The sequence below is a fragment of the Somniosus microcephalus genome, chromosome 3 (genome assembly GCF_052327205.1).
Source record: "Somniosus microcephalus isolate GS21.2 chromosome 3, FLI_Smic_1.0, whole genome shotgun sequence".
In the NCBI taxonomy this organism is placed as follows: Eukaryota; Metazoa; Chordata; class Chondrichthyes; order Squaliformes; family Somniosidae; genus Somniosus; species Somniosus microcephalus.
In genome coordinates, this window is record NC_140989.1 from 302,219,452 (window position 1) to 302,232,590 (window position 13,139).

Sequence of the window (13,139 nt, forward strand, 5' to 3'; positions counted from 1 at the left end):
CTCCGAGGCCGCGGACATTTCATCAAGGAGGCGCACCTCCTGGGCGAGGACCGTCTCTGGACTGGAGGGCGGACTCTCCCTCTGGGGAGAAGGCCGCCGAGCTGCCCGACCCTTCCCGCGTGCCTGGACGCCACTGGGCCCAGCAACTGCCCTCCCCTGCAACACTTCCCCCCTCTGGGGAGAAGGCAGCCGTGCTGCCCGACCCTTCCCGCGTGCCTGGACGCCACTGGGCCCAGGAACTGCCCTCCCCTGCAACACTTCCCCCCTCTGGGGAGAAGGCAGCCGTGCTGCCCGACCCTTCCCGCGTGCCTGGACGCCACTGGGCCCAGGAGCTACACCCCCCTGCAACACTTCCCCCTGGCTCTCCTCCAGGCAAGACGTGTCCCCTCCATTGCCATCCCCTGGTGCGGATGAGGGTTCCCCCGATGTGCCGCCTTCCTCTTGGTCCTCGTCGTCCTCCTCTTCCGAGGGACTGGCACTCTCAGCTTCAGGGACCTCCTCCTCACCAGCTGAAAGCAGGAAGGCACAAGAGTAGCTTTAGAGTGAGGACAGGGCGTCAGCGAGGGAGGCATGAGTGGTGCCATGATGCGCATTGGTGGGACAGTGGCAAAGGATGTAGATCTGAAGCGCAAGGGGAACCAGAGAGGTCCAAATGGTCATGTCCTTACCATTGGGTCCCAGCACAGGGTCGGCATCTCCAATAGCAACGGGGCCAGTCACCCGGCCACGCATGAGTCGAGCCACGCTCTCCTCCAGCTGACTGAGCTGCTGGAACTGGGGACGGCCTCCCCCGGTGACAGTCTGGCTCTTCAAATTCCACACCAGCTTGGCCTGCAAGAGAAAGGACGGCCTCTAAGCACAGTGTGGTGCCCTGTTGTTGTGTGCACTGCCTCCCATGGTCGAATAGCTTGGCCAGTGTGGTGCCCTGTTGTTGTGTGCACTGCCTCCCATGGTCGAATAGCTTGGCCAGTGTGGTGCCCTGTTGTTGTGTGCACTGCCTCCCATGGTCGAATAGCTTGGCCAGTGTGGTGCCCTGTTGTTTTGTGCACTGCCTCCCATGGTCGAATAGCTTGGCCAGTGTGTTAAGTGCAGAGAGTGCTATTGATGATCATGCCAGTGCCATAGCTGCGGGAGGAGGGCTGGCCATTAGGCCTTTGAGGTCCCTTTGCCCATAATGTGAGGTGCACATGCAAGGATGAGGAGGACACTGGAAAGGGTGCTCACCCTGACCAACCGACTGAGGTCGTTGTACTTCTTGCAGCATTGGCCACCAGTCCTGGGGACATCGCTGTTGGCTGACACCCTCTGGGCGATTTCCCTCCAGGCTCTCCTGTACTGCCTCCTGGGAGCCTTCTTGCCACTGTCCGGGCACAAGATCTCTCTGTTCTTTTCCAACCCCCTAAGCAGCACCCTCAAAGCATGCTCTGAGAAGTGCTGCGCTCGTTCACGAGCCTTCTGCATGGCTTCAGGCGCTATTTGGGTCCACCAGCAGTGTTCAGGCCTAGCTGCAGGGCTCCACTATCCAGGGCGTGGCTGCAGACAAAGTCGACCCTTCCCCCTTTAAGAGCTGGCCGGCGTCAGGGTGTCTGCTGTCAATCAAAACATGACCGCACCTGCGCTGCGCCCGGCCTCGGCGTTATCAGTCCGCACCGCCGGCTTAGCACCTAAAGATAGGAGTGCAACGCCAGTTTCAGCGCTCGCCCAAACTCCTTGGCCAAAGCTACTGAATTTCGGCGAAGTGGCCTCCACTTTCCGACGGGCGCTAACTTTAGCGCCCGCCCGACTTTACCGCCCCAAAAGTGGCTATACTGAATTTCTAGGCCCTTGAATTTACAATTCTCATCCTTGTGTTCAAATCCCTCCCTGGCCTCACCCCTCCCTATCTCTTTAACCTCCTCCAGCCCTACAACCCTCCAAGAGTTCTGCGTTCTTCCAATTCTGGCCTCTTGTGTATCCCAGACATCCTTCCTCCCACCATTGATGGCCGTGTCTTCAGCCGTCTAGGCCCTGAGCTCTGGAATTCCCTCCCTAAACCTCTCTGCCTCTCCACCTCGCTCTCTCTCCTTGTACTGGCCGCGCTAGACGTGCTCCTATCTAGTTATCCAGCAAGTTAAACACTTATTCAAAATAATTCTTCGTGAAGCCGTTTGCTGTTTGAAGCCTTTACTTGAACAATTTTTGTGAAACTGTAAACAAAGACAAAGTATGTTTTGTACATAAACTGAGTACTATACTTTCGATATTACATAAGATATAACATTTTTACAACAGTAGAATAGATTAATTGTATAACTAACTAACATTTGGACTCACTTCTGTAACTATCAAATATTAACCTTTTATAAACATAGTGTTATCAAAATACTACCTTGACAACGTTGCTATTATGCTAACAAACAAAGATACTCACAGATATTGCGCTTGGCCTAACATATGAAATCAGATTACATTGGATTGTGAAACCCTCATGGAATCCTCCATTACTGCCAGGTTCTTCCTGGAATTCTACTTCCTGGGATTCTACTTCCTGGGTTACACAGGAAGAAAGGTACGAAGGTCAAATGACCTCTCACAGGAAGAAAGGAACAAAGGTCAAATGACCTCTGCTTCATACAAACACACTGCTAACACATAACCACCACCAGAGGGTGCTATCTGCACATAAAATAGTCCATCGGTCCAGAACACTCCTCCTTCTACCTCTTTGACCAAGCTTTTGGTCAGCTGTCCTAATGTCTCCTTCTTTGGCTCAGTGTCAATTTGTGTCTGATTACAGTCCTGTGAAGCACCTTGGGACATTTTGCTATGTTAAAGGTGCTATATAAATGCATGTCATTGTTGTTAATTCACTGAAGGTCAGCAGTACCGAGGAATTGCTGCTACTGTTTAATGGCAGGTCATGATCTTCAGAAGATGCAAAGAATAACAGACAAAATGGGGAGAATTTTAACCCCCCCAGGATGGATGGGGTGAGGGGGTTAATTTCTTAAAAATGGGAAACCTGATCCCAGCCTGCTGTGAATGCACCTACTTCCCGTTTAACCGGGGCCGTTTTGGGGTCAGATAAGTAACCTGCTCTGGAGAAGCAGGTCGGTAATTATAATATTTAAATGAGGCTGCATGCCTCGGATCTTATCACCAACTTAGATTTAACAGCTGCGTGCCAAGTTTCCCAAGGTTCAGGAAACCCGGCAGCTAAAGGGAGATGGGTACGGCCAGTTGCAGCGGATAAGTGCTTTTCCAGCACTGCTTGTGGATCAGGAGGTTGCAGGAGTGCTTCCCTCCCCCCGTCCTCTCAAGCTAACTTGCCACAATCTATTGTCGGCCGATCTCCCTCCGCAATCGCTCTGGCCCCACCCCCACCCACCCCCGGCGAGCTCTCTTCCCTCACAAGAGCTCTTCCCCCATGATCCGATCTCCCCCGCGAGCTCTCTTTCCTGCAGGCTCTCTTCCCCGCGGGCTCTCTTCCCCGCGATCCGATCTCCCCCGCAATCTGATCTCCCCATGATCTCTCTTCCTCCCCGTGATTCGATCTCCCCACAAACTCTCTTCCCGTGGGGTCTCTTCCCTGCGAGCTCTCTTCCCCGTGATCCAATCTCCCCATGATCTATCCTCTCGCCCCCACGTGATCTGAAACTCCACCCCACCCCGTGATCAGATCTCCCCCACAATCTCTCTTGCCTCCTACGAGCTCTCTCCCCCACGATCTGAGCCCCCATCGCAAGCTTTCTCCACCCACCCACCCCATGCGATCTGAGCCTCCCCCTGCTATCTGAGCACGCCCTACTCGAACCCCTGTTTTTTTTTGATTGCTGGGGATCATCCCCAGCGGTCCCCGGCTGCTGCCTTGCACCGTTGCATTTCTCACCCGACAGCCAGCCAGCCTGCAACCTGGCCAGCTGTCGGGCAGCAAATGCAGTAAAAAAAATTCAAATGTGTCCTGCCGTTAAATTCGGCAACTCCTCCGCGCTTCCCGTATTTTTGGGTTTCCTGTCTGCTGACAATCACCTCTGCTCCCTCCCTGCTTCCCCATAAATATTGGGGCCAATGCAGTAGCTCAGGCAGTGACTAATCACAACAACAACTTGCATTGATGTAGCGCCTTTAACGTAGTAAAACATCCAAACACACTTCACAGGAGCGTTAGCAAACAAACAAATTAAACACTAATAATGTGACTCCAACTGTACTGTCTTAATCTTCAGTGAGAAGTTGATAACAACAAACTGGTTGAAGGACTTGACCTTCAAATTAATCAACCTACTTTGAACAAAACAGTACAGATAACCATCTATTATTATTTAGTCCAGTGATCTGCATCTATAAATCACAAGTGCCTTTTTGCACAGTCGTTTTTCTATTATTCCTTTCAAGAATTCTTAGTGACTAATGATCCATCACTGTTGCGTTGAAATGGGAAGCAAGATCAAAAACTAATGAAAAGCAAAGATCAAGAAAATAAAAGTTAGATCAGCCATAATTTACTGAGAGTTGTATTCCTTGTGTTCTCTATTGAGTTCCACAAACATTCCAACCCATAATTTGTTGAAACCTTCTTTAATTAGAACAACGCACACTGAAGGAATTTTAAGCTCTCGAGTTCTTTACAAGTTAAAGAAAAGCAGGGCAGAGGATTTCTGTTTGAAATCTTTTGCTGCATGGGTCTTCTCTGGATGCTGTCTGACAATATTCACACTGCTCTTTTCCAATTGTTTTCACAGAACTTTCTAGTCAGTCATATGACTCATCATACATATATAGGACTTCAGGAAACTTCCAAATGATTATATGTTAATTATTGATTCTCACTTTACATGGCAAACTGTCCTTTCTATTTCCACAATAAGATACAACAGATTGCATCAATTCACCATAGTTCTGCTGCTTGCCAGACATGAACCGATTTACGTGTCAGCCATATTTATTAGGTTGATTTTTTTCATGCAAATTAATTATTGTTCAATGGTCTAAATGCACTATTTAATATTATATGGCAATATGAAATCTTTGCACTGGAATTAGATGCATACTTAAAGGTCTAGGCACAGCTGGTGTAAAGAATTCACATCTACAGCATCTTACACATGACAGACGTAGATCACTGGCACAGGCTCTGGGTTATGCCACCATGACACCTGCTGCTATTGATTTTATAATAATGTTTAACATAGAATTGAAACTTTATTTTAATTTTAAGCAAGTTGGAAAACATGATTTTAACTTTGCATAACACACACACACTGTGCCATTCCTTACTGAATACGCAAGCTGTACAAATCACTTCCAGGGACAGATAGGTAAGGTTGGAAGTGTAAGATAATGTTGGAAAAAATATAATTCCAACAGGTGTTTAAAGAATTTAAGAATGATAGAAAGTTTAGGGGTCAATGATTGAAAGTTTCGGGGTCAATGATAGAAAGTTTAGGGGTCAATGATTGAAAGTTTCGGGGTCAATGATAGAAAGTTTAGGGGTCAATGATTGAAAGTTTAGGGGTCAATGATTGAAAGTTTAGGGGTCAGACTAAATCTTGTTGGTCATTGTAATAATGAGCAAAACAATTTGGCAGTAGCCTGGTCACTATGATTTACCCTAATTAGGTGCATTTATCAATAGATACTCTACTAAATTTATTTGATACTCCATAACTTTGGTTCAGCTGTTGGGTATGTATCCATGCAAAGATCAAGCTGGTTTTAAAATTTGTTCTTTCACACTTCATTAATTATTGATGTTTGGCAGTTCTGTGTCCCTGAGCTGCAGTAGTTTTGGGAGCTCTTGTGCTGGAGAGTAAATACTTCACTGTTCCAGCCTAAAGTCTCAGACCAGACTGGTGCTTTACTAATTAGAGAGCAGTCAGGTGCTCATTCGACTCCTTGATGCAGTCTATTGATGCTATTGGCTGTGGGTCTTCCTGCAGAAGAGATATAGAATCAGTATAACACTTTAAAACAATCAAAACTATTGCTCCAATCTCATGTCAGCCTTTCAGCACAGCTTGAAGTGCTTGGTATAGTTAAAGACAATGGATTCTCTATCTGCCAAGTTCCCAATCTCAGCACTTCTATATTGAGAGAGAGGGATTTCTTGTTTCTTTTCTTTACTCTCCTCCTCGCCTGAATGCATGATTTATGCTGGAGTATGGATCCACAGGTGCCAACAACCATCCAATGTCTCCCAAGTGGCCATTATTCATGCATGAGCCTGGACACAAGTGTTATCACGTTAGGCAGATAGCACAGCTGAGCCTGATTCCATCCTCACCCAACATCCACATGTGCACATTCCAGTAGGGATTATTGGATAGCAGTAAAGAGTGGAAGCTCTGGCTCATTTTTTTGCTTCCAGTCCCAGGATCATGGAAGCCAATTGTACTGCCTGTAATGTTGTCCTGGCTGAGAGCAGCTAATTCAGCACAGATTGCCGATTGAACTAGAGAGACCTACCAGTATGGCTCAGAAGTGCACCGGATGGCTTACGTACCCATTGAGCCAGTGGGCAGCTGTAAGGAAAGAGGGTTCATTACTCCAGGCTGCCGAGCAACATTAACAGAAGCATGGTAGAAACGTCTCTGACTCCCGCCCTATCAGGGTGACTTAGAGAAGGGAGATGATAACTTCTAAAAATGAACAGTGACAAAGAAAATAAATGAATCGTGTGAAACACAATTACACCGACTCTATTGCTGGAGCAGTTACTGGGTCAAACTTTTCACAACCCATTTGCCAGCCCATGATCTTTTATTGTTGTTTAAAGTCTCAGTTAGTAAACATTCCATTTTTTGGATAGGCAGACTAGTTACAAAATAATTCAATAGAATTCACTCTCCACTGAAAACTAGAAGAAAAACACAGACAGCGAAGTAACAAAGATACCTTTTTAAGTACAAAGGTAATGGTGAATAGATCAAACAAACATTGCTAAATTCAAACAGTAAGAATTTCACAATTTGGAAAGCGTGAGGCCTGATGAAGCATTTTCTCCTAGCAGAAACTTCATACGGTGTGTGGATTGAATCATGTAGTGCAGGGAAACCTGAGAATGCAGAGCCAGTCAAAAAAAACTTCCACAAGGAAAGTTAACAAAAGTAAAATGGCATACTTTCTATGGACCTCTTCTGGCCCCGACTCCTCTTCCCGCTTGGTTAACCCGGCGGGAAAGCCACAACCGCTTCCCCACGTAGGCCTCTAATTAAAATAGCAGTCATTGGAGCCTGATCTGCATATTTAAAGAGGCTGAAACCCTGTTGATTTCTGGTGAGTATCCTTGATGCCTGTTCAGAAAAGCAGGTTAAAATGAGAACCTGTGGGACCTCGGGTGGTAAGCCCTACAGCCAATTTTAACTACCCACCCACCTGGTTCCCGCTGAATGAGCAGGGTTAAAATCTCCCCTCATGTGTCTGGAACTCTTACTCACAGCACTTTCTAGCAGCCTGGATTCTTTTTTTTGGTAACTTAATGAAACATCTTTTAAAATAAATAAAAATATAAGTTGCTATGGTGCCATTATAAATACATGCTGGGGAAATCAAGTTGTTTACAAGTCCACTTTAAAATAGCCACATATGAAATGATAGGGAGAGAAAAGCTGAACAAAAAAATTTTTTTTTTAAATAACCTCTGAGTAATTCTGTTTCAATACAATTTGTTCAGGTCAGGCCTGACCATCAGATAAATAAAGTTTTACTGATTTTAGTTATACCCTACAGTTCCTTTCAAAGTTTACAATCATTTTTTTAAACAAAATGCGGCAACTTTTGAAATCGTGGTAACTTGCGAGCGGCCAATTGGCAAAGCAGAGAGCAAAGAGGCAGGAGCCATTTTGAGGCCTGAGCCTCATTTAAATAGAACCAGCAGGCTGCTTGCCCACAACGAGCGGCCCGATGCAGCTCGCCAGATTCAGGCTGTCACAATATCGTCAGCTGCCCAGTCGGCAACAAGGGAAGCCGGGGGGGGGGGGGGAGGGGGGGAGTGGTGGCTGTCCGTGATCAGCAGTCCAGATTATTTTTGTGGCACCCGGAGGAAAATGCCTGCTCCTTCTGGCCCCATAAAAATAATTTAAAACTTACCATTATGGCAACTTTTCTCTCCCTATCATTTCATACGTGGCTATTTTAAAGTGGGCTCGTAAACAACTTGATTTCTCCAGCATGTATTTATCATAGCACCATAGCAACTTATATTTTTATTTATTACCGCCAGTAAAACTGGTCAAACCGTGCATGGCGCACACCCCGCCCATTTCTGTCCTATGTACATCATAAGGCCCCAATTTACACATTGAAAGGGGCCTGAAACAGGCAGGTGCTTCAGCCGCCCAGCAGTAGGCCCCTTTAAAAATAGCAGTGGCTAGAGCGCTGGCGTTACTGGGGCAATATGTCTACCAACCCCATTTTGAGCCCAGTGAGTGCCTCGTTAACACCAATTTGGCCAAGTTAAAATCAGCTCCATTGTGTGAGTTTTCATTTGATTATTACACTTTTTAATTTATCGGTGATCGTGCCCTTTAGGTGTAAGCTGGGCCAGCACAGAACTTCCCGATTTGGTTCAATAAATTCATTTTCAATGGGCTTCTGCAGTGAGGCAATTTTTAATACTATAAATTTAAGCTATATGTAAAGAGCTGCCATCATCATTCAGGCCTTTTCTGCATGAGTATACAATGATATGTCAATAGCAAGAGATTAATGGCAGCAGATTCTTTTATGATTTTGATTATATGCATTTCCAGTATTATTAATGTTTGAAACTACAGTTTGTTTTATAGGGATTCTTATATTAACAGCACCTCTTGGTCTACAGGCCACGATCTTAAATAATACAAAATAGAATATGTACTGAGCCTTTGTTATTTGTAATAAATAAAGTATATTCTAGACCTACAAAAAGCATATCCTGTAACAGCCAATGTTCCCTACTTTACTGGGGGAATCCTGATACCTGTTGCCTGTTTCTCTTCAGAAATCATAGTGTTAACTCGCAGAACCTGTAAGCTCCCTTAGCAAATGTTGTCAAATGTAATACAGGTATAGTATTCAGCACTGTCACTTTAGTCAGGGTTAAGTATAAATGAATATAATTTAACAAGGCTTTTTGACAGTAATGATTATTGTCCCCATTTGAACTTGGGTCAGTTTTGGGCAGGTGAATTTTGACTTCAGTTTAAAACTCACCCGCTGCAGCCAAAAACTCACCCGGGTTACTGTAACTTTCGGGTCTCATTATGATCTCACCGGTGGGTTTCTCACCCGATTCACTGACCCAACTTAAAACCAGCCAACATCTGGGGCACAATTTCCTGCAGGTCAGCCAGAGACCTACTTAAAGCAGGAATCCACTACTTGAAGCGAGTTTACATTCCCTGTGGCTTCTTGCCAGCAAGTTAAAGCCCATGGAATAAAAGGGAAAGTGGCAGCATGGATATGAAAATGGCTAAGTGACAGGAAACAGAGAGTAGTGGTGAACGGTTGTTTTTCGGACTGGAGGAAGGTATGCAGTGGTGTTCCCCAGGGGTCGGTACGACGACCACTGCTTTTCTTGATATATATTAATGACTTGGGCTTGGGAGTACAGGGCACAATTTCAAAATCTGCAGATGACACAAAACTTGGAAGTATAGTGAACAATGAGGAGGATAATGATAGACTTCAAGAGGACATAGACAGGCTGGTGGAATGGGTGGAAATGTGGCAGATGAAATTTAACGCAGAAAAATTCAAAGTGATACATTTGGGTAGGAAGAATGAGAGGAGGCAATATAATCTAACGGGTACAATTCTAAAGGGGGTGCATGAACAGAGAGACCTGGGGGTATATGTGCAGGGCAGTTTGATTCTCATAGACCGTCTGACACAGTTTTAAGGTGGACCTGTAAATTGGTGAGCAGCCTGTCTGCCTGCCTGAAACAGACATAAGGCTGCTTAAATATGTAGGACCCCGATTGCAAATTTCAGTTACAAATGGGTGGAGCGTGTGGCCTGTATTCTCCGTCTAGTTATACCAGGTGCTGAGCGGCCTAACCTTTCGACAAAGGGTGAGGTCTACGGTGGACAGTGGGGAAGTAGGAGAAATAGCCTGAAAAGAGGCATGTAACTAAACCTTGGATTTGACAACAGAATGACCCATTTGCATGGCAGATCAAATTCAGATCAGATTTACTGAATCAAGCTGAATTCAATCTCCCTAAGTATTAATACAGAACTTTTTTCCCGAAACATTGGCCAGTATCAAATTATCGACAGATGCCTGTGTGATATAGAAGGGCAAGAAAGCAGAAAGAATTTAACTCAGGCTTTATATGCAAGTCTGATTCACATTACTTTAATCCATTGTCGTTTAAGGAATCAGAAACATGAGATACTGGTTCTTACTCCTCAGTTAGACTTCAGTTTTTATTTTGAATCCTCATTTTCCCCTCTCTTGCCACGGGAGCTGCTTATCACGATGCAAGGAAGGATAGTCTGGGGTGTGGATTACTCTGCAGTAGCTCTCAGTGGTGCTCTATATTCAGCCAAGAGGAAGAGCACTTGAAGCAAGGTGAGCTGACTGCGTTAGTTATTTTCCTGATCATCAGATGGAGCAACATGGCATAGCATGGCGCTCCATCTAGCTGCCAGGTTGGGAACTGGCTGCCAAGTCGTCGCAGACAAATTTGAGTGACAGGCAGCACTGAAGCTCAGACCAGCAACCATATGGTTGAAGAGGCAAGCACAGCACCACCTGTCCTCCAGGGCTGCTACTGTACATCGTGTCTTATAATTCAGAACAGCATTTATTTATTTGTCTAAATGAAATCTTCAGCTGCTGTTTAAAGTGGAATAATGCGACGATCTCCCTCCTGCAGATGGAGACACTCTAACTATAACCACACCTTCTAAGCTTTTCCACACCTTTCGTATCTCTCCGGTTTGTACGAAGCAAATCAAATCAGGGACTGAAATTACTCTTTTTTTTGCCATTTCCGGAACATTTGATCAGGGCAGCTCAATGTACTGGCTTGAAAATTGGGACAGAAACGATTTCTGCAGGTTGTCTGTTCCAAAATCGGTGCGTGCGCCTGAGTTCCGATCATGTTTTGGACCTTCCCATGATCGGCCTGCCAAGTCCACATAGAGCTCATTAACACTTATTTAAATAAGGGCCAGTGGTGTTGATGTGCCGGATTTACAGACATTACACTTGCAATGCACAAGGGTAACTTACAGTGAGTTTTTTATGAGAGACCTGTGACCAGGATCAGCTGAAACTAACGAAAATGAGGAGCTTTTGAGCCTGAAGCATGCAGAAACTTTAGCCCTGATTTTAACACCCCACACCCAATAGAATGGGGCTTGCGGGGACTTAAAATTTTGGCAATTCATCTTCCTCAATCTGCACTCATGCCCCACACCATTTTAACAGGTGCATTTGGACAGTTTCAGAGGTCCTCACCCCAGGCAGGCGAAGACCTCATTAAGATACAAAAGTGTTATAATGAGGTCATAAATGTTATTTAATTCCCATTCAGTCCTGGTTCCATTCTTATCTATCTAATCGTAGCCAGAGAATCACCTGCTATAGTAATCTGTGATGTTATGATTAAGGTTATCCACCAGGTGGTGCTGTAGCCAATGCTGCAGCTAAGGTCAGGGGTTTGCTTCCTGTCAAGGTCAAGGGTTTTGCTTCCTGTTAAGGTCAGCAAAGGTGCAATGCCTGGATGCAGGCCTGCCTGGTTGTTCGCAGTCGTTTAATAAAGTACTCGTATTAATTCTAATACCTCGCCTCTTCAAGTTCCTTGTCTCACTACATGGAGTTATCACATTTGGCGACGAGGTAAAAAGGACCTTGAATAAAGAAGAGAAGTCTGCCAGGACCTTTAAACAACAAACTCGTGAGCTAAAGTTAGCTACCAGTTGGAAGAGACCATGGCTGCCACGGTAGGAACAGTCTCCGCTTTTGATATTCAAGCACAAACCTGGGAGGAATACTGTGAAGTATTGGGTTATTTCTTCGAAGCAAATGGAATAAATGATGCCGGAAAAAGGAAAGCCATTCTGCTTAGTTCAGTGGGAAGCCAAACCTACAGTTTGATGAGGAACCTGCTCAGTCCTGAAAAGCCTGGAGACAAATCATTTGTTGAATTAGTGGCCTAGCTAAAAGAACATTTCAACCCTAAGCCTAGTAAGATTGTACAGCGGTTCAAGTTTAATTCAAGGAACAGAAAAGAGGAAGAGAGTGTAATGGACTATGTAGCGGTGTTGCGTAAATTAGCACAAGATTGCAATTATGGGAACAACCTGAAGGAAATGCTGCGAGATAGGCTAGTTTGCGGAATTATGGACAACCGAATGCAGCATAGATTATTATCCGAGACTGGGCTTACTTATGAAAAAGCATTGGAACTTGCTCAAGCCATAGAGACAGCGAACCGAGATGTAAAAGAAATACAGGGTTCAGACAGGGCTAATGCTATGCAAGTTGCAGGTCAGGTTGTTGTGCACAAGTTGAACATGCGTCAGAAACCACAACGTGACCATGTGAAGGCATGTTATAGATGCAAGGGCGATCACCTGGCGAGTGAATGCCGGTTTCTGGAGGAAAAGTGCTACAAGTGTGGGAAACAAGGACACATAAAACGAGCATGCAGGGCAAAATCACCTGTGGAGGAATCCAAATCAAAAGGAGGAGGAAAGCAAAACCAAGGGAGAGAAGTGAAAAAATATGGAGCACACCACATCAGTGGGGAAGCTGAGGAAGAAGAGGACGTGTTCATAATGCATAGCATGTTAGAGAACATTCCAAAAGTGGCTCCTATCACATTGCAACTGACAGTAAATGACTCTAAGGTGAACTTTGAAGTGGATACAGGGTGCGGTGTGACCATAATGAACAAGGCAGAGTACTCAAAATTGTGGAACCGTGCAAAAGTTCCAGAGTTAAAGCCTTGCTCCCTGCATCTTAAAACATATACAGGTGAACGAGTAGCGACATTAGGTACAGCTAATGTAACTGTGCAACACAGGGACACCGTGGAACAGCTACCTGTAGTTATAGTATCGGGTACCGGACCAATCCTGTTAGGTCGGGGCTGAATAAAAGAACTTAAATTAGACTGGGAAGCAGTACATCAAATAGATGCGGGCAGACAGTTGACTTTGCAAGA

The 13,139-nt window shown here is 45.3% G+C and overlaps 1 protein-coding gene across 6 annotated transcripts in view; it reads left to right on the forward strand.

The window, feature by feature from the left end:
* Positions 1-13,139, forward strand: part of nfia (nuclear factor I/A) — an 885,553-nt gene that overhangs the window by 255,684 nt on the left and 616,730 nt on the right. The gene's annotated exons all lie outside the window — the stretch shown is intronic.